Here is a 23,331-nt window from a genome sequence, read left to right on the forward strand (position 1 = left end):
TGCTAAAATCCATATACACTACATCAAATGTACTACCCTCATGGACCCTTCTTGTTATTTCCTCAAAAGATTCAATCAAGTTAGTCAGACACAACCTTCCCTTAACAAATCCGTACTGACTGTCCTTGATTAATCCATGTCTTTCTAAATGAAGATTTATCTTGTCCGTCAGAATTTTTTTCCACTAATTTTTCCCCACCACCGAGGTTAGGCTGACTGGCCTGTAATTACTCGGTCTATCCCTTTCTCCCTAAAGGTACCACATTAGCAGTCCTGCAGTCCTCTGACACCATACCTGAAGCCAGAGAGGATAGGAAATGATGGTCAGAACATTTGCTATTTCCTCTTTTGCTTCACTTAACAGCCTGGGATATATTTCATCCGGGCCTGGGAACTTATCCACTTTCAAAGCTGCTAAACCCCTTAATACCTCCTCACTTACTATGTTTATTTCATCTAATATTTCACACTCCTCCTCCCTGATAGCAATGTCTGCATTGTCCCTATCTTTTGTGAAAACAGATGCAAAGTATTCATTTAAGAACCATACCCACGTCTCCTGCCTCCACACATAGATTACCCGCATGTTCTCTAATAGGCTCAACCCTTTCTTTAGTTATCCCCTTGCTCTTAATGTATTTATAAAACATCTTTGGGTTTTCCTTGATTTTATTTGCCAAGAATTTTTCATGCTCTCTCTTTGCTTTCCTAATATCCTTTTTTATTTCACCCCTGCAATTTCTATACTACTCTAGAGATTCTGTAGTATTTAGCCCTCGGTATCTGTCATAAGCCTCCCTTTTTTTCTTTATCCTACCCTGCATGCCCCTAGACATCGAGGGGGCTATAGATTTGTTAGCCCCCCTTTTTCTTTAAGGGCACCCATTTGGTCTGAACCCACCAGATCTCCTCATTGAATGCGTCCTACTGCTCTGACACTGATTTACCTTCAAGTAGCTGTTTCCAGTCTACTATAGCTAAATCACCTCTCAGCTTAGCAAAATTGGCTTTAGAACTTTTATTCCTGGTCTATTCTTGTTCTTTTCCATAACTACATTAAATCTACCTGAATTATGGCCACTAGCACCTAAATGCTCTCCTACTGATAGCCCTTCCACCTGCCCAGCTTCATTCCCTAAAACTAAATCCAGAACCGCCCCCTCCCATGTTGGGCTTGCTAAATTCTGGCTAAAAAAGTTCTCCTGAATGAATTTTAGGAATTCTGCACCCTCTATACCCTTCACACTAATTTTATCCCAGTTAATGTTAGGGTAGTTGAAATCGTCTAAGTAAATGTCTAAAGGTCATTATTAAATTAAAATCTTACATTTTAATTTTTGTTGCACTCTTTTTCTATTAAGGTGAGACAGATTCTATAAACGACAGACCTGTAGATGAAAGGAAATCAGTGCTTACATTATATTTATCCATTGCTGTATCAAGTCAAAATGTCTCAAACAAAATAATTCACCAAATGAATTACTTTCCAAGTGAATAAGTGTTGTCAAATGTGGCAGCCATTTTCCCTGTCAACCATTTTCACCAGCATCCTCCCATGGACAGCGATGAGGTGACTGAATCCATTTTTTCTTGTTTGAGGACAGAACGGTTCTCAGAATGACGGGAGAATTTGCTGGTCTCCTTTGATGAGTACACAAATCCTTCTGTCAAATAAACAATTGAAACTTTCATCTCTTATTTTCTAACCTTAATTATTGTTGTGAAATATGAAGCTATTGGGAAAAGGCTTCTTGTGGTTGGTCTGCGTTAGCAATCTGGGAGGTTACTATTTCCAGTGAAATTGTAATTCTATTCTTTTAGAATGTCTTTAGGATTTTGCCAGGGCATGGGAAAACATCCACTATGCTTATGAGGTCACTCGTCAAAGACAACACAAAATCTTCCCTCATTGAGCCAGGTGCTTCTGCAGAGGAATCGTAAGCAAGTAAAGGTGTAAGCAGGTAAAAACAACTCTCCGACATCTCTTAGTAGCTGGATGCATTATGTTGGGAGTCCATTACACAGGTGCTCGGTCAGCCTGTTCTGTAAAGAACAGTGAGCTTGTATTGGATCCTAAGCCATGAAAGGGACACTGCAGCAACTCACCAAGGCTTCTTCGACAGCACCTCCCAAACCTGCAACCTCTACCATCTAGAAGGACAAGGGTAGCAGGTGTGTGGGAGCACCATCACCTGCAAATTCCCCTTCAAGTCACACACTATCCTGACTTGGAAATATATCGCCGTTCCTTCATCGCCGCTGGGTCAAAATCCTAGAACTCCCTCCCTAACAGCACTGTGGGGGTACCTTCAGCACACGGACTGCAGCGGTTCAGAAACGCAGCTCACCACCACCTTCCCAAGGGCAATTAGGGTTGGGCAATAAATGTCGGCCTTGCCAGTGACGCCCGCATCCCATGAATTAATAAATAAAACAAAAAAAATACATGTCCTTTTCAGTACATGATTGCTATGATTATCACACCTTCCAGTGTGCATTGTCTACTGTTGGAGCGAGTCTCCAGAGTGATTGTAAAGCCATGTTACGTGACTTGTTAATGACCCTGAAATGAGGCAAGATGCGCAAAGAGAAGCACGTCTGCAGAAAAAGTTCTCCAAGAAGACAGAGCCCATTCAATGCATTCACAGCAGCAATAGCGCTCAAATTAAAAGCCTCACCTCTCCTTTCTCCCAGGAGTGAACCTCAGCCTGACCCTAATTTCGTACAGTAATGAGTTCCCGTCAATCATGCATATCAGCCTGAAACATCACTGCACATCTCTCACCCAAGTTTCAATGTCCGTAGTTTCTAGACTTTCCATTTTGTTTTACTGCAAACATATTCATGACCAAAGGGTCACTGTCCACAGGAAGTTTAACGGTTTCAGAACATTTCAAACATGTAACCTTGTACTCTGTTAAGTCTTTAAAAATATTGTCACTGCAAAGGTCCTGGGGACCTTGCTTGCCACCATGCTGATTGCAGCTGTTGCTACTGGCAACAGTAAGCTGCTGCTACTGGCTGCAGTAAGCCTTTGGAAAACTGCCATCGCCATTATCTGTCTTCAGTATTGTCCACACCAGCCTGCCACATATACTATGCCATGTTCACACATAGCACACCCACAGTGGTATTGAGACTGTTTTGTCAAATGCCTATTGTAATAATGCATTTGGCAAAGCTTTGCACTGCAATCACTTTTGGAATGATTATACTAAGTTTACTCAAGGCATGTTGACATCCTGCCAATCATAAAATATGTTCCTGTCATCGTTAGAATCATTTGGAATAGCGGAGACTGTTTCCCATAGCAACGTATTTTGTGTTAAGCAATAAGCTCCCAAGATGGCCCACATGGTTTATGTCAACACTCCTGCAGCATTATCCATGTGTTGAGCTGCTTATTCTCATTTCCTTTCATTCCGTGCCCAGCATGAAAAGAGACAATAACAATAAATAATACTTGTACTTATAGAATGCTGTATTATGTTGAAATGGCTCAAAGGGCTTCACACAATGAATTATTATTTTTTTTAAGTACAATGGCTGTTGTTTACCAGCAGTGTCCAACAAACAGTAATGAGATGAACGATCAGTTAATCTATTTCTTTGATGGGTTAGATTTAGGGAAGAAGCTTTTCAAGGACACCAGGATAAGTGCCTTTGCTTCTTCATTTAAGACTGAGATGAGGAGAGTTTTCTTCACTCCGAGGCTGATGAATTTTGGAATTCTCTGTATCAGAGGGCTGTGGATGCTCAGTCATTGAGTATATTAAAGACTGAGATCGCTAGGTTTTTGGACACTAAGGGAATCAAGGGATACGGGGATAGGACGGGAAGGTAGTGTTAGAAGCATAGAAACATAGAAATTTACAGCGCAGAAGGAGGCCATTTCGGCCCATCGTGCCCGTGCCGGCCAACAAAGAGCCACACGGCCCTTGGTCAGCAGCCCTAAAGGTTACATATAAAGCTATGAACAACGAACAATGGCAGACAAGTAAAGAGCATCCGGCCAACCAGTCCCCCAGACACAATTGCGATACCCCATGTATCGCAACACTTTACAATCCACCCCACCCAGAGTCATGTGATTTCCTGGGAGAGGCAAAAAAAAGGTTAAAAACCCAGGCCAATTGGGTGAAAAAATCTGGGAAAATTCCTCTTCGACACATCCAGGAGATCTGAACTAGTCCAGGAGATCACTCTGGCTGTATTAGATTCCCTGAAGTACTTACGATCGTATCTGCACCAGCCAATAAGAGGTTATCCAGTCTAATGCCACTTAGGAGCTCTAGGTCCATAACCTTGCAGGTTACAACACTTCAAATGCCCATCCATGCACCTTTTAAATGTGGTGAGGGTTTCTGCCTCTACCATCTTTCCAGGCAGTGAGTTCCAGACCCCCACAATTCTCTACATGAAGAAGCTTCCCCTCAAATCCCCTCTAAACCTTCCACCAACCACCTTAAACCTATCCCCCCTCGTAATTGACCCCTCCACCAAGAGAAATAGGCCCTTGCTATCCATTATGTCCAGGCTCATCAAAATGTTATACCCCTCAGTGAGGTCTCCCCTCAGCCTCCTCTGTTCCAAGGAGAACAAACCCAGCCTATCCAATCTGCCCTCATAGCTAAGATTCTCCATTCCAGGCAGCATCCTTGTAAATCTGCTCTGCACCCTCTCCAGTGGAATCCTGTTCTTGCTATAATACGGCGATCAGAACTGCACACAATATTCCAGCTATTGCCTAACCAGTATATTATACAATTTAAGCATAATCTCCCTGCTATTGTATTCTATGCCTCAGCCAATGAAGGCAAGCATTCCATATGCCTTCTCAACCACCTTGTCTACTTGGCCTGTTACTTTCAGGGATCTGTGGACAAGCACTTCAAGGATCCTTTGTTCATCTACAATTCTAAGTGGCCTACTATTTAAAGTGTATACCCTTTCCTTATTAGCACTCCCCAAGTGCATTACCTCACACTTCTCCAAATTAAATTCCATTTGCCACTGTTCTGCCCACCCGACCAGTAGATTGATATCCTCCTGCAGTCCATGACATTCCTCTTCATTATCAACCACACAGCCAATTTTAGTGTCATCTGCAAACTTCTTAATCATACCCGTTATATTCAAATCTAGATATTTGATGTATACCACAGAAAGCAAGGGACCCAGTAGTGAGCCCTGTGGAACCCCACTGGAAACATCCTTCCAGTCACACAAACATCCATACCTTACAGCTCACATCACCACCCAGTTTAGTGTCATCTGAAAACTTGGAGATATTACACTCAATTCCTTCATCTAAATCGTTAATGTATATTGTAAAGAGCTGGAGTCCCAACACTGAGCCCTACGGCACCCCACTAGCCACTGCCTGGCATTCTGAAAAGGACCCGTTTATCCCGACTCTCTGCTTCCTGTCTGCCAACCAGTTCTCTATCCACGTCAGTACATTACCACCAATATTATGTGCTTTGATTTTGCACACCAATCTCTTGCGTGGGACCTTGTCAAAAGCCTTTTGAAAGTCCAAATACACCACATCCACTGGTCCTCCCTTGTCCACTCTACTAGTTACATCCTCAAAAAATTCTAGAAGATTTGTCAAGCATGATTTCCCTTTCATAAATCCATGCTGACTTGAACAGATCCTGTCACTGCTTTCCAAATGCGCTGCTATTTCATCTTTAATAATTGATTCCAACATTTTCCCCACTACCGATGTCAAGCTAACCGATCTATAATTACCCGTTTTCTCTCTCCCTCCTTTTTTAAAAAGCAGTGTTACATGAACTACCCTCCAGTCCATAGGAACTGATTCAGAGTTGATAGACTGTTGAAAAATGATCACCAGTGCATCCACTATTTCTATGGCAACTTCCTTAAGTACTCTGGGATGCAGACTATCAGGCCCCGGGGATTTATCCACCTTCAATCCCATCAATTTCCCGAACACAATTTCCCGCCCAATAAGGATATCCTTCAGTTCCTCCTTCTCACTAGACCCTCGTTCCCCAATACTTCCAGAAGGTTATTTGTGTCTTCCTTTGTGAATACAGAACCAAAGTATTTGTTCAACTGGTCTGCCATTTCCTTGTCCCCCATTATAAATTCACCTGAATCTGACTGCAAGGGACCTACGTTTGTCTTCACTAATCTTTTTCTCTCACATATCTATAGAAGTTTATGCAGTCAGTTTTTATGTTCCTGGCAAGCTTCTTCTCATACTTTATTTCCCCCTCCTAATTAAACCCTTTGTCCTCCTCTGCTGAATTCTAAATTTCTCCCTGTCCTCAGGTTTGCTGCTTTTTCTGGCCAATTTATATGCCTCTTCCTTGGATTTAACACTATCGTTAATTTCCCTTGTTAACCACGGTTGAGCCACCTTCCCCGTTTTATTTTTACTCCAAACATGATGTTGAAGTTCATCCATGTGATCTTTAAATGTTTGCCATTGCCTATCCACCGTCAACCCTTTAAGTATCATTTGCCAGTCTATTCCAACCAATTCACGCCTCATACCATCAAAGTTGGTATGCAGGTACAGCAGGTGGTGAAGAAGGCAAATGGTATGTTGGTCTTCATAGCTAGGGGATTTCATTATAGGTACAGGGAGGTCTTACTGCAGTTATACAGGAACTTGGTGAGGCCTCACCTGGAATATTGTTTTGGTCTCCTAATCTGAGGAAGGGTGTGCTTGCTATTGAGGGAGTGCAGCGAAGGTTCACCAGACTGATTCCCGGGATGACAGGACTGACAATGGAGGAGAGACTGGATCAACTAGGCCTTTATACAATGGAGTTTAGAAGGATGAGAGGGGATCTTATCGAACCATATAAGATTTTGATGGGACTGGACAGGTTAGATGCAGGAAGAATGTTCCCAATGTTGGGGAAGTCCAGAACCAGGGGACACAGTCTTAGGATAAGGGGTAGGCAATTTAGGCCTGAGATGAGGAGAAACTTCTTCACTCAGAGAATTGTTAACCTGTGGAACTCCCTACCACAGAGAGTTGTTGATGCCAGTTCATTGGATATATTCAAGAGAGAGTTAGATATGGCCCTTACGGCTAAAGGGATCAAGGGGTATGGAGAGAAAGCAGGAAAGGGCTACTGAGGGAATGATCAGCCATGATCATATCGAATGGTGGTGCAGGCTCGAAGGGCCGAATGGTCTACTCCTGCACCTATTTTCTATGTTTCTATGTTTCTATCAACCATTACACTTTGTTTCCTATCTCTAAGCCAATTTTGGATCCAACTTGCCAATTTGCCCTGGATCCCATGGGCTTTTACCTTAGTGACCAGTCTGCCATGTGGGACCTTATCAAAAGCTTTGCTATACACTACATAGTACGCACTACCCTCATTGACCTTCCTGGTCAACTCCTCAAAAAATTTAATCAGATTAGCCAAACACGATCTTCCCTTAGCAATTCCGTGCTGATTGTCCCTGATTAATCCTTGCCTTTCTAAATGTAGATTTATCCTATCCTTCAGGATTTTTTCCAATAATTTTGCCATCACTGAGGTTAGGCTGACAGGCCTGTAATTACTCGGCCTATCCCTTTCTCCTTTCTAAAACAAGGGTACCACATTAGCAGCCAATCCTCTGGCACCATGCATGAATCCAAAGAGGACTGGATAATGATGGTCAAGGTTTCTGCTATTTCATCTTTTGCTTCGCTCAACAGCCTGGGATGCATTTCATCCAGGCCTGGGGACTTGTCCACTTTCAAAGCTGCTAAACCCCTTAATACCTCCTCTCTCACTATGTTTATTTCATCCAGAATTTCACACTCCTCCTTGATAGCAGTATCTGCATTGCCCCTTTCCTTTTTGAAAACAGATGCAAAGTATTCATTAAGAAGCATACCCACATCTTCCGCCTCCACACACAGATTACCCTCATGGTCTCTAATAGGTCCCACCCTTTCTTTAGTTATCCTCTTGTTCTTAATATATTTATAGAACATCTTTGGGTTTTCCTTGATTTTACTTGCCAAGAATTTTTCATGCTCTCTTTCAGCATGCCTAATATCCTTTTTAATTTTGTCTCTGAACTTTCTATATTCTTCCAGAGATTCGATAGTATTTAGCCGTCGGTATATGACACAAGCTTCCCTTTTTTTCTTTATCCTCCCCTGTAAGTCCCTAGACATCCAGGGGGCTCTCAAATTGTTATTCCCACCCTTTTTCTTTAAGGGCACGTTTGGTCTGAGCCCTTCGGATCTCCTCCTTGAATGCCTCCCACTGTTCCGACACTGATTTAGCCACAAGTATCTGTTTCCAGTCCACTGTGGCCAAATCACTCCTCAAGTTAGTAAATTTAGCTTTTCCCCAATGTGGGACTTCTATTCCTGGTCTTTACTTGTCCTTATCCATAACTACCTTGAATCTGACTGAATTATGGTCACTGGCAACCAAATGCCCTGCCACTGATACACTTTCATCCTGCCCGACTTCATTCCCCAAAACTAAATCCAGAACCAACCCCTCCCATATTGGGCTTGTTGTATACTTACTAAAAAAGTTTTCTTGAATGCATTTAAGGAAATCCGCACCCTCCATGCTCTTCACACTATATTTGTACCAATCAATATTAGGATAGTTGAAATCACCTACTATTACTACCCTATGGTTTTTGGACCACAGAAATTTGCCTACTTATTTGCTCCTCTATCAGCTTCCCACTGTTTGGGGGTCTATAATACACACCCAGCAGTGTGATCGCCCCTTTTTTATAGAAACATAGAAACATAGAAAATAGGTGCAGGAGTAGAACATTCGGCCCTTCGAGCCTGCACCGCCATTCAATAAGATCATGGCTGATCATTCCCTCAGTACCCCTTTCCTGCTTTCCCTCCATACCCCTTGATCCCCTTAGTCGTAAGGGCCATATCTAACTCCGTCTTGAATATATCCAATGAACTGGCATCAACAACTCTCTACGGCAGGGAATTCCATAGGTTAACAACTCTCTGAGTGAAGAAGTTTCTCCTCATCTCAGTCCTAAATGGTATACCCCTTACCCTAAGACTATGTCCTCTGGTTCTGGACTTCCCCAACATCGGGAACATTCTTCCCACATCTAACCTGTCCAGTCCCGTCAGAATCTTATACGTTTCTATAAGATCCCCTCTCATCCTTCTAAACTCCAGTGAATAAAGGCCCAGTTGATCCAATCTCTCCTCATATGACAGTCCAGCCATCCCTGGAATCAGTCTGGTGAACCTTCGCTGCACTCTCTCAATAGCAAGAACGTCCTTCCTCAGATTAGGAGACCAAAACTGAACACAATATTCCAGGTGAGGCCTCACTAAGACCCTGTACAACTGAAGTAAGACCTCCCTGCTCCTATACTCAAATTCCCTAGCTTTGAAGGCTAACATACCATTTGCCTTCTTCACCACCTGCTGTACCTGCAGGCCCACTTTCAGCGACTGATGAACAATGACACCCAGGTCTCATTGCACCTCCCCTTTTCCTAATCTGCCGCCATTCAGATAATATTCTGCCTTCGTGTTTTTGCCCCCAAAATGGATTACCTCACATTTATCCACATTATACTGCATCTGCCATGCATTTGCCCACTCACCTAACCTGTCCAAGTAACCCTGCAGCTTCTTAGCGTCCTCCTCACAGCTCACACCGCCACTCCGTTTAGTGTCATCTGCAAACTTGGAGATATTACACTCAATTCCTTCATCTAAATCATGAATGTATATTGTAAAGAGCTGGGGTCCCAGCACTGAGCCCTGCTGCACTCCACTAGTCACAGTATGCCATTCTGAAAAGGACCCGTTTATCCCAACTCTCTGCTTCCTGTCTGCCAACCAGTTCTCTATCCACGTCAGTACATTACCCCCAATACCATGCGCTTTGATTTTGCACACCAATCTCTTGTGCGGGACCTTGTCAAAAGCCTTTTGAAAGTCCAAATACACCACATCCACTGGTTCTCCCTTGTCCACTCTGCTAGTTACATCCTCAAAAAATTCCAGAAGATTCGTCAAGCTTGATTTTACTTTCATAAATCCATGCTGACTTGGTCCGATTCTGTCACTGCTTTCCAAATGCGCTGCTATTTCATTCTTAATGATTGATTCCAACATTTCCCCCACTACTGATGTCAGGCTAACCGATCTATAATTACCCATTTTCTCTTTCCCTCCTTTTTTAAAAAGTGGTGGTACATTAGCTACCCTTCAGTCCACAGGAACTGATCCAGAGTCAATAGACTGTTGGAAAATGATAACCAATGCATCCACTATTTAAAGGGCCACTTCTTTAAGTATTCTGGGATGCAGACTATCAGGCCCCGGGGATTTATCGGCCTTCAATCCCATCAATTTCCCGAACACAATTTCCCGCCTAATAAGGATATCCTTCAGTTCTTTCTTCTCACTAGACCCTCAGTCCCCTAGTACAATCGGAAGGTTATTTGTGTCTTCCTTCGTTAAGACAGAACCAAAGTATTTTCTACGTTGGTCTGCCATTTCTTTGTTCCCCATTTTAAATTCACCTGAATCTGACTGCAAGGGACCTACGTTTGTCTTCACTAATCTTTTTCTCTTCACATATTTATAGAAGCTTTTGCAGTCAGTTTTTATGTTCCCTACAAGCTTCCTCTCATACTCTATTTTACCCCTCTTAATTAACCCCTTAGTCTTCCTCTGTTGAATTCTAAATTTCTCCCAGTCCTCAGGTTTGTTGCTTTTTCTAGCCAAATTATATGCCTCTTTAACACTATCCTTAATTTCCCTTGCCAGCCATGGTTGAACCACCTTCCCCGTTTTATTTTTACTCCAGACAGGGATCTACAATTGCTGAAGTTCATCCATGTGATCTTTAAAAATTTGCCATTGCTTATCTACCGTCAACCCTTTAAGTATCCTTTGCCAATCTATTCTAGCCAATTCACGCCTCATACCGTCGAAGTTACCTTTCCTTAAGTTCAGGACCCTAATTCCCAAATCAACTGTGTCACTCTCCGTCTTAATAAAGAATTCTACCATAGTATGGTCACTCTTCCCCAAGGGGCCTCGCACAACAAGATTGTTAATTAGTCCCTTCTCATTACACATCACCCAGTCTAGGATGGCCAGCTCTCAAGTTGGTTCCTCGACATATTGGTCCGGAAAACCATCCCTAATACACTCCAGGAAATCCTCCACCACCGCATTGCTACCAGTTTGGTTAGCCCAATCAATAAGTAGATTAAGGTCGCCCATGATAACTGCTGTACCTTTATTGCACACATCCCTTATTTCTTGTTTGATGCTGTCCCCAACCTCACTACTACTGTTTGGTGGTCTGTTCACAACTCCCACTCGCATTTTCTGTGATTTGGAATTCCGCAACTCCACCCGTACCGAATCCACATCATCCAGGCTAATGTCCCTCCTTACGATTGCATTAATTTCCTCTTTAACCAGCAACGCCACCCGCCTCCTTTTCCTTTCTGTCTATCCTTCCTAAATGCTGTATACCCTTGGATGTTGAGTTCCCAGCCTTGGTCACCCTGGAGCCATGTCTCTGTGATGCCAATTACACCATACCCGTTAACTGCTATTTGCGCAGTTAATTCGTCCACCTTATTCCGAATACTCCTCGCATTGAGGCACAGAGCCTTCAAGCTTGTCTTTTTAACACACTTTGCCCCTTTAAAATTTTGCTGTAATGTGGCCCTTTTTGTTTTTTGCCTTGGATTTCTCTGCCCTCCACTTTTACTATTCTCCTTTCTATCTTTTGCTTCTGACTCCATTTTATTTCCCTCTGTCTCCCTGCATAGGTTCCCATCCCCCTGCCATATTAGTTTAACTCCTCCCCAACAGCACTTGCAAACACTCCCCCTAGGACATTGATTCTGGTCCTGCCCAGGTGCAGACCGTCCGGTTTGTACTCGTCTCACCTCCCCCAGAACCGGTTCCATTGCCCCAGCAATTTGAATCCCTCCCTTCTGCACCACTGCTCAAGCCACGTATTCATCTGAGCTATTCTGCGATTCCTACTCTGACTAGTGCTTGGCAATCCTGAGATTACTACTTTTGAGGTCCTACTTTTTAATTTAACTCCTAGCTCCCTAAATTCGTCTCGTAGGACCTCATCCCGTTTTTTACCTATATCGTTGGTACCTGTATGCACCACGACAACTGGCTGTTCACTCTCCCTTTTACATAAGAACATAAGAACATAAGAATTAGGAACAGGAGTAGGCCATCTAGCCCCTCGAGCCTGCTCTGCCATTCAACAAGATCATGGCTGATCTGGCTGTGGACTCAGCTCCACTTACCCGCCCACTGCCCGTAACCCTTAATTCCCTTATTGGTTAAAACCAATGTCCTGCACCTGCTCCGAGTCATCCTTGACTCTTGCACCAGGGAGGCAATATACCATCCTGGAGTCTCGGTTGTGGCCGCAGAAACGCCTATCTATTCCCCTTACAGTCGAATCCCCGATCACTATCGCTCTCCCACTCTTTTTCCTGCCCTCCTGTGCAGCAGAGCCAGCCATGGTGCTATGAACTTGGCTGCTGCTGCTCTCCCCTGATGAGTCATCCCCCTCAACAGTACTCAAAGCGGTGTATCTGTTTTGCAGGGGGATGACCGCAGGGGATCCCGGCACTACCTTCCTTGCCCTGCTCTTCCTGTTAGCCTTCCATTCCCTATCTGGCTGTGGACCCTTTACCTGCGGTAAGACCAACGCACTAAATGTGCTATTCACATAATTCTCAGCATCGTGCATGCTCCAGAGTGAATCCACCCGCAGCTCCAGTTCCGCAATGCGGTCCGTCAGGAGCTGGAGGTGAATACACTTCCCGCACACATAGTCGTCAGGGACTCTGGAAGCGTCCCTGACTTCCCACATGGTACAGGAGGAGCATAACACGTGTCCGAGCTTTCCTGCCATGACTTAACCCTTTTTCAGTTCGAAACATATGTCCTCATTTTGATGACCCTTCTCACATATCATCCCTCCTCACAGCTGTGATAGTTTCTTTAATCAATACTGCAAACTCTTCCCCCCCTTTTTACCCCTCTCTTTGTCTAAAAATCCTGTAACCAGGAATATTGAGCTGCCAAACCTGCCCCTCTTTCAGCCATGTCTCTGTAATGGTCATAATGTCATATTCCCAAGTATCTACCTGTACTCTCAGCTCATTCACCTTATTTGATATACTCCTTGCATTGAAGTTTTTACCATTTAGCACAGGAAGACCTCTTTAATTATTACTTACTAATCATTATTTCCTCTGTCCTGGAGATTCAATTTCTGCATTCTTGCTTTCCAATTTCAGCTTTACTTCCTTCCTTATTGAATTTTCTTCTCAGGTTCCCATCCCCCTGCCAAGCTAGTTTAAACTCTCCCCAACAGCACTAGTAAAACTCCCTGCGAGGATGTTGGTCCCAGCACTGTTGAGGTGCAACCCGTCCAGTTTGTATAGATCCCATCTCGCCCAGAAGCGGTCCCAATGCCTCAGGAATTTAAAGCCTTCCCTCCTGCACCAACTCTCCAGCCATGTGTTCATCCCCTCTATCCTTCTATTCTTGTACTCATCAGCACGTGGCACCGGTACTAACCTGGAGGTTACTAGCTTTGAGGTCCTACCCTTTAATTTTTCTCTTAGCTCCCTAAATTCTGCCTGCAGGACCTCATCCCTCTTTCTACCTATGCCATTGGTCCCAATATGGACTGTGATCTCTGGCTGTTCACCCTCTCCCTCCAGAATGCCCAATGTGACATTCTTGAGTCTGGCACCAGGGAGACACCACCATCCTGGAGTTACATCTACGGCTGCAGAAACGCCTCTGTATTCCCCTAACTATTGAATCCCCTACCACTAAAACTCTTTTATTCTTTGTCCCTCCCCTCTGTGCAGCTGAGCCACCCGTGGTACCTTGGACTTGGCTCTGGTTGCACTCCCCAATGACACCATTATCCTCGCCGGTGCTCAGAAGAGAATATCGGTTGGAAAGCGAGATGGACTTGGGCGGGGGTGGGGGGGTGGGGGGAGGGGGGGGAGACTTGTGCACTACCTGCCGAGCATTCTTCTTCCATCTGGTGGTCACACACTTCCCCTCTGCCTGCATGCTTTTAAGCTGCAGGGTGACCACCCCCTGAAACGTGCTATCCACGTATCTTTCAGCCTCGCAGCTGCACCATAGTGACTCCAGATGCTCTTCAAGCTCTGAAACATGGAGCTCGAGTAGTTGAAGCTGGAGACACGTCCTGCACACGTGGTTGTCTAGGCTGCGCGAAGCGTCGAGGACTTCCCACATGCCGCAGGACATGCATACCACAGGACTGAGCTGCCCTGCCATCCATCTAATTAGACTTATCTGTTATAAAAGAGAAAGAGAGATACATATCAATCAACCAGCTTACCTGCCCGGGCAAAGGTTGTGAGCGGGCAGAGGTCGGAAACACAGTTTGGAGCCGAATCCAAAATCAGCGGGGTGCAGAGGAGTAATGCACTCGGCAGTGGGAGGCCCAGAGGTCGGCAGGGAGCAAGAGGCCAGAGGTCGGCGAGGAGCGGGAGGCCCGGAGGTCAGCAAGGAACGGGAGGCCCGTAGGTCGGCAAGGAACGGGAGATCCGAAGGTCGGCAGGAAACATAGAAACATAGAAACATAGAAAATAGGTGCAGGAGCAGGCCATTCAGCCCTTCTAGCCTGCACCGCCATTCAATGAGTTCATGGCTGAACATTCAACTTCAGTACCCCATTCCTGCTTTCTCGCCATAACCCTTGATCCCCCGAGTAGTAAGGACTTCATCTAACTCCCTTTTGAATATATTTAGTGAATTGGCCTCAACTACTTTCTGTGGTAGAGAATTCCACAGGTTCACCACTCTCTGGGTGAAGAAGTTTCTCCTCATCTCGGTCCTAAATGGCTTACCCCTTATCCTCAGACTGTGACCCCTGGTTCTGGACTTCCCCAACATTGGGAACATTCTTTCTGCATCTAACCTGTCTAAACCCGTCAGAATTTTAAACATTTCTATGAGGTCCCCTCTCATTCTTCTGAACTCCAGTGAATACAAGCCCAGTTGATCCAATCTTTCTTGATAGGTCAGTCCCGCCATCCCGGGAACCAGTCTGGTGAACCTTCGCTGCACTCCCTCAATAGCAAGAATGTCCTTCCTCAAGTTAGGAGACCAAAACTGTACACAATACTCCAGGTGTGGCCTCACCAAGGCCCTGTACAACTGTAGCAACACCTCTCTGCCCCTGTATTCAAATCCCCTCGCTATGAAGGCCAACATGCCATTTGCTTTCTTAACCGCCTGCTGTACCTGCATGCTAACCTTCAATGACTGATGTACCATGACACCCAGGTCTCGTTGCACCTTCCCTTTTCCTAATCTGTCACCATTCAGATAATAGTCTGTCTCTCTGTTTTTACCACCAAAGTGGATAACCTCACATTTATCCACATTATACTTCATCTGCCATGCATTTGCCCACTCACCTAACCTATCCAAGTCACTCTGCAGCCTAATAGCATCCTCCTCGCAGCTCACACTGCCACCCAACTTAGTATCATCCGCAAATTTGGAGATACTGCATTTAATCCCCTCGTCTAAATCATTAATGTACAATATAAACAGCTGGGGCCCCAGCACAGAACCTTGCGGTACCCCACTAGTCACTGCCTGCCATTCTGAAAAGTACCCATTTACTCCTACTCTTTGCTTCCTGTCTGACAACCAGTTCTCAATCCACGTCAGCACACTACCCCCAATCCCATGTGCTTTAACTTTGCACATTAATCTCTTGTGTGGGACCTTGTCGAAAGCCTTCTGAAAGTCCAAATATACCATATCAACTGGTTCTCCTTTGTCCACTTTACTGGAAACATCCTCAAAAAATTCCAGAAGATTTGTCAAGCATGATTTCCCTTTCACAAATCCATGCTGACTTGGACCTATCATGTCACCATTTTCCAGATGCACTACTATGACATCCTTAATAATTGATTCCATCACTTTACCCACTACTGAGGTCAGGCTGACCGGTCTATAATTCCCTGTTTTCTCTCTCCCTCCTTTTTTAAAAAGTGGGGTTATATTGGCTACCCTCCACTCCATTGGAACTGATCCAGAGTCAATGGAATGTTGGAAAATGACTGTCAATGCATCCGCTATTTCCAAGGCCACCTCCTTAAGTACTCTAGGATGCAGTCCATCAGGCCCTGGGGCTTTATCGGCCTTCAATCCCATCAATTTCCCCAACACAATTTCCCGACTAATAAAGATTTCCCTCAGTTCCCACTCCTTACTAGAACCTCTGACCCCTTTTATATCCGGAAGGTTGTTTGTATCCTCCTTAGTGAATACCGAACCAAAGTACTTGTTCAATTGGTCTGCCATTTCTTTGTTCCCCGTTATGACTTCCCCTGATTCTGACTGCAGGGGACCTACATTTGTCTTCACCAACCTTTTTCTCTTTACATATCTATAGAAACTTTTGCAATCCGCCTTAATGTTCCCTGCAAGCTTCTTCTCGTACTCCATTTTCCCTGTCCTAATCAAACCCTTTGTCCTCCTCTGCTGAGTTCTAAATTTCTCCCAGTCCCCAGGTTCGCTGCTATTTCTGGCCAATTTGTATGCCACTTCCTTGGCTTTAATACTATCCCTGATTTCCCTAGATAGCCACGGTTGAGCCACCTTCCCCTTTTTATTTTTACGCCAGACAGGAATGTACAATTGTTGTAATTCATCCATGCGGTCTCTAAATGTCTGCCATTGCCCATCCACAGTCAACCCCCTAAGTATCATTCGCCAATCTATCCTAGCCAATTCACGCCTCATACCTTCAAAGTTACCCTTCTTTAAGTTCTGGACCATGGTCTCTGAAATTACTGTTTCATTCTCCATCCTAATGCAGAATTCCACCATATTATGGTCACTCTTCCCCAAGGGGCCTCGCACAATGAGATTGCTAATTAATCCTCTCTCATTACACAACACCCAGTTGAAGATGGCCTCCCCCCTAGTTGGTTCCTCAACATATTGGTCTAGAAAACCATCCCTTATGCACTCCAGGAAATCCTCCTCCACCGTATTGCTTCCAGTTTGGCTAGCCCAATCTATGTGCATATTAAAGTCACCCATTATAACTGCTACACCTTTATTGCATGCACCCCTAATTTCCTGTTTGATGCCCTCCCCAACATCCCTATTACTGTTTGGAGGTCTGTACACAACTCCTACTAACGTTTTTTGCCCTTTGGTGTTCTGCAGCTCTACCCATATAGATTCCACATCATCCAAGCTAATGTCTTTCCTAACTATTGCATTAATCTCCTCTTTAACCAGCAATGCTACCCCACCTCCTTTTCCTTTTATTCTATCCTTCCTGAATGTTGAATACCCCTGGATGTTGAGTTCCCAGCTCTGATCATCCTGGAGCCACGTCTCCGTAATCCCAATCACATCATATTTGTTAACATCTATTTGCACAATTAATTCATCCACCTTATTGCGGATACTCCTTGCATTAAGACACAAAGCCTTCAGGCTTGTTTTATTAACACCCTTTGTCCTTTTAGAATTTTGCTGTACAGTGGCCCTTTTTGTTCTTTGCCTTGGGTTTCTCTGCCCTCCACTTTTCCTCATCTCCTTTCTGTCTTTTGCTTTTGTCTCCTTTTTGTTTCCCTCTGTCTCCCTGCATTGGTTCCCATCCCCTTGCCATATTAGTTTAAATCCTCCCCAACAGCACTAGCAAACACTCCCCCTAGGACATTGGTTCCAGTCCTGCCCAGGTGCAGACCGTCCGGTTTGTACTGGTCCCACCTCCCCCAGAACCGGTCCCAATGCCCCAGGAATTTGAATCCCTCCTTGCTGCACCACTGCTCAAGCCACGTATTCATCTGCGCTATCCTGCGATTCCTACTCTGACTATCACGTGGCACTGGAAGCCCAACTGGATGAAGTGCTCAAAGGTTGAAGATCTGCCATGATCTTATTGATTGGCAGAGCAGACTTGAGGAGCCATACGGCCTACTCCTCCTATTTCTTAAGTTCTTATGTTCTTATGAATAACGTCATAAGAATCTTTAACTTCCACGTAGACCAACTAACAGTTAGGATGTTAGTTTAACGCTAAATCCGATGGCTAGCACGGTGACAAAAAATGAAGCAATTTTGTCCAGTCTTAGCTTGCTGGTAGACCATTTAATTCAGTCTCTATATATAGGGGTCTGAAATGCCTCACGGATTTTGCTGGTGTCCTGCCACAATTGTGGCTGGGGACTGACCAAAGCCCTCAAATAACGACTTTCCTGGTCACCTTGTAAGGGACAGAACCAAGATGTTCAGTTCTTGTTGACCTTTGTTAGGCAAGGGTATTAATGGATACATAACCAAGGCGGATAGATGGAGTTGAGGTACAGATCTGGCAGGATCTAATTGAATGGCGGAACAAGCTTGAGGGGCTGAACGGCCAAGTCCTGTTCCTCTGTTCCTATGTGCCCACAGCCTTTAGCTATTGCTCACAGTGCAAAATCTGTCCACACCTCATGCCAAGCCGGTTGCATGGACCTCGGCACTTCTTGCAACCTCAGAAAATGCAGGTTTCTGTGTCCTCGATCAGCCATTGCCAGATTAAGGATTAAGGAGCCCCTTGAAATCGAGTGAGGCTGGCCCAGTGCGACTTTGCTGCAGGGTACAATTCAATGGAAAACTCTAATGGAGCACAGAGTTCGATATGCTCCAGTCCCACCAGCTCAGTGCTGGGAACCCCAGTGTCTTGAACCCATCATAAGTATTTTATGTTCGTATTTAGTTCAAGAAATGCGAAGCATTTTACTGGTAAATAATTTATTATTATGGACGATTTTCCCAGAATATTTTTGGCCGGCAGCCAAATTTCCTACGCAAGTGAAGTCTGGAACCCAAACACAATGTGATTAATTGACAATTAAATAACCTAAAAAGGGAATCAAAGCCCTGTGAGACCTTAATCTTTTATTTTGTTTTAATTAACATGTTATTTAGACATTTAAAAAATTACATTAATGTGCAATTTATTAATGGATCTGCCTGTAAATTACTATTATATTACAAATGGTTCCAACAGTTCTGTTTGACCTAAGGCAGATTTTTCTGCATGTCAATAAATATTCTGTTAATATGCAGTTTTAAGAGTTTTTTTCTCTCCAGCCATTAAGAGGATGCCCAAATGTAATTATTTTCTCAAATAAATTAAGGGCTGTTGAGGTTGTTTGAATGAAATGCTGTCATTGCAAAAGTTCACCAAGACTGTCCTAAAGATGAACTTTGTTTTCCCCTGTAAGCTTGTCTACCAGTAAACTTCTTCTCCTTCTCCTTTCTCTTCTTTCTTCTTCTCTTCCATATCTAGTGAAAAAAGAAAAAAAGAAAGACTTGCATTTATACAGCGCCATTCACGACCTTGGGACATCCCAAAGCACTTTACAGTCAATTAAACACCTTTGAAGTGTAGTTACTGTTGTAAGTTAGGAAACACGGCAGGCAATTTGCGCACAGCAAGCTCCCAGGAACATCAACGTGAAAAATCTGTTTTTGTTATGCTGGTTGACAGATAAATATTGACCAGGAAACCAGGGATAACTCCCCTGCTCTTCTTAGAAATAGTGCCATGGGATCTTTTACATCCACCTGAGAGAGCTGACGGGGCTTCGGTTTAATGTCTGATCCAAAAGATGACACCTCTGACAGTGTAGCGCTGCACTAGAATGTCAGCCAGTACTATTGTGCTCAAGTCCCTGGAGTGGGACTTGAACCCACAACCTTCTGACTCAGATATGAGACTGCTACCCACTGAGCCATGGCTGACACACGAGGTGAGCCATTTTTCCCACTGATTTTACATCCAGCAGATTGTGCCGTGGGTTGTTTTAGTAACCAAGACGCTTTGCATGTGTGTGGATCGTTGGCCTGATCCACAACTCCCTACCAAGAGAGCCAACTAGATGCAATGGAGGCTCTCCACTCCACTCGCATCGGACACGAGAATGTCATTGGATGTCAACCTGATATTCAGAGGCTGAAGCTAAGCTTTCTGCTCGCCGTGGCTATATTGGGAGGGGTGAGGATCCAGTCCACGCCCATCGGATGTGAATGCTCCGCTAAACGTCAATCCAGTATTCAGGGACCAGAATGCTCCTCTCCCCTCGCTGAGGTAGCAATACACTTAGAGAAGGAAAATGCAAGGGGTGTAACTTGGGGAAAGAATAGTCTCATTCAATAATCTTCACCTCCTGAATCCTATTTTTTCAATAACTGCAATAGAATCCTGTGCTTATTTATTGCCTTATTCGCTGCCACTTGCTTTATAAAGGGGACAGTCAGGTGTTGAGAAAGATTTGGGAGAAGAGTTGAGTGAGCAAGTGACCTAAAGTGCAGTTCAAGAATTTCAGGCAACACTTTTGAAAGTGAGAAGAGCTATGTCAAGGTGAAAGGATGAAAGGATGTTCTGATTGAAGGCTGTGTTGCTGATGGTGGAAGAAGGGCGGGGTGGGGGGAGGGGTGGGGAGGGGGAGCGGGGGCGATGCACAGAAGACCAGACCAACAAGAGCAGATAGAGTGAAATGGGATACAACAACAACATTAACTTGTATTAATATAGTACCTTTAACATAGTGAAACATCCCAACACAGCAGTATTATGAGATTAAAAAATTGACACGAGGTAAGTTTTAAAGAGTGTCTTGAAGGAGAAAAGAGAGATAGAGAGGAAGGGGGGTTTAGGCAGGGAGGTCCAGAGCTTGGGGCCTAGGCAACAGAAGGCACGGCCACCAATGGTTGAGCGATTATAGTCAGGGATGCTAAAGAGGGCAGAATTAGAGGAGTGCAGACATCTGGGGAGTTGTGGGGCTGGAGGCAATTACAGATTTGAAATTAAGGATGAGAATTTTGAAATCGAGGCGTTGCTTAACTGGAAGCCAATGTGGGTGAGCCGGATTTGGTGCAAGTTAGGACACATGGAGCCGGATCACCTCCAGTTTACATAGGGTAGAATGTGGGAGGCCAGCCAGGAGTCCGTTGGAATGGTCAAATCTAGAGGAAACAAAGGCATGGATGAGGGCTTCAGCGGCAGGTGAACTGAGGCAAGGACGGAGACGGGCGATGTTACGGAAGTGGAAATAGGCAGTTATAGTTTAGCTGCAGATATGTGGTTGGAAGCTGATTTCAGGGTCAAATATGGTACCAAGGTTGCGAACAGTCTGGTTCAGCCTCAGACAGGAGTTGGGGAGAGGGATGAAGTCAGTGGCTAGGAAAGGGAGTTTGTGGCGAAGACCGAAAACCAAGGCTTTGGTCTTCATAATATTAAATTGGAGAACATTTCTGCTCATCGGACAAGCAGTCTAACAATTTAGAGACTGTGGAGGTGTCGAGGGGTAGTGAGATAGAGCAGGGTGTCATCAGCACACATATGGAAACTGACGCTGTGTTTTCAAATTATGTCGCCAAGGGGCAACATGTCGATGAGAAATAGGAGGGAGCCAAGGATAGATCCTTGAGGAACACCAGATGCGGGGGCAGAAAGAGAAGCCGTTGTAGGTGATTATCTGGCTACGATTAGATAGATAAAAATGGAAGCAGGCGAGTGCAGTCCCACCCAGTTGGACAATGGTGGAGAAGTGTTGTGAAGGATAGTGGTCAACTGTGTCAATGGCTGCAGACAACTCAAGAAGGACAAAGAGGAATTGTTTGCCTTTGTCACAGTCACAAAGGATGTCATTTGCGACTTTGATGAGAGCCGTTTCGGTACTGTGGCAGGCGTTCAAGGAAGTTGCAGAGGTAAGAGCAAAGCTGTAGAGAGATTTGTGAACAAAAACAAGCAAATCTGACTCAGCATTGTCAATTCACCAATTATCCTACTTTTAGCTTTAATGTCCTAATGACAGTAACCAATTGATCAGCTCCTTGTCAACTTAGATCCAGTCCATACTTTCTAAACACTTCACCATTTCCCCACACTACTCTGCCAAGTTATTCATCATCTAATATCAATATCAGAAACTGCCTAGGTACCATTTCTTTTGCACTTCCATTTTACAATCTTAAGATATCTTCCTTTTCAGGGACTTCTTTAGGGAGTCAATGAATCATGTTCGTGCTAATGACACAGAGCACCATGTGTTCAGAGCGCATCTTGGGAATTTGAATGCATTCCCAATTAGTGGGGCCAGATGTTTCATCCAGATGTTTCATTCGCTATCATCATCATAGGCAGTCCCTCGAAATCGAGGAAGACTTGCTTCCACTCCAAAAATGAGTTCTCGGGTGACTGAACAGTCCAATATGGGAATTACAGTCTCTGTCACAGGTGGGACAGACAGTCGTTGAAAGAAAGAGTGGGTGGGGAGTCTGGTTTACTCCTGGCATGCTCCTTCCGCTGTCTACGCTTGTTTTCTGCATGCTCTCGGCGACAAGACTCAAGGTGCTCAGCACCCTCCCGGATGCTCTTCCTCCACTTTGGGCGGTCTTTGGCCAGGGATTCCCAGGTATCGGTGGGGATGTTGCACTTTATCAAGGAGGTTTTGAGGGTGTCTTTGAAATGTTTCTTCTGCCCATCTGGGGCTCGCTTGTGGTGTAGGAGTTCTGAATAGAGTGCTTGCTTTGGGAATCGCGTGTTGGGCATGCAGACAATGTAGCCCACCGAATGGAGCTGATCGAGTGTGGTCAGTGCTTCGATGCTGGGGATGTTGGCCTGGTCGAGAACACTGATGTTGGTGCGTCTATCCTCCCAGGGTATTTGCAGAATTTTGCAGAGACATCGTTGGTGGTATTTCTCCAGCGATTTGAGGTGTCTACTCTATATGGTCCACGTCACTGAGCCATACTGGAGGGTGGATATCACTACAGCCCTGTAGACTATAAGCTTGGTGCCAGATTTGAGGTCCTGATCTTCAAACACTCTCTTCCTCAGGCGACCGAAGGCCACGCTGGTGCACTGGAGGTGGTGTTGGATCTCATCGTCGATGTCTGACCTTGCTGATATTAGGCTCCCGAGGTATGGAAATTGGTCCACATTGTCCAAGGCCACGCCGTGGATTTTGATGATGGGGGGGCAGTGCTGTGTGGCGGGGTCAGGTTGCTGGAGGACCTTGGTCTTATGGATGTTTAGTGTAAGACCCATGCTTTTGTACCTGACATCGGTGGTGTGGAAAATGCTGGAATCAATTATTGAAGATGTAATAGCAGCACATCTGGAAAGCAGAGACAGGATCGGTCCAAGTCAGCATGGATTTATGAAATGGAAATCATGCTTGATAAATCTTCTAGAGTTTTTTGAGGATGTAACTAGTAGAGTGGATAAGGGAGAACCAGTG

The sequence above is a fragment of the Pristiophorus japonicus genome, chromosome 16 (genome assembly GCF_044704955.1).
Source record: "Pristiophorus japonicus isolate sPriJap1 chromosome 16, sPriJap1.hap1, whole genome shotgun sequence".
Taxonomy (NCBI): domain Eukaryota; kingdom Metazoa; phylum Chordata; class Chondrichthyes; family Pristiophoridae; genus Pristiophorus; species Pristiophorus japonicus.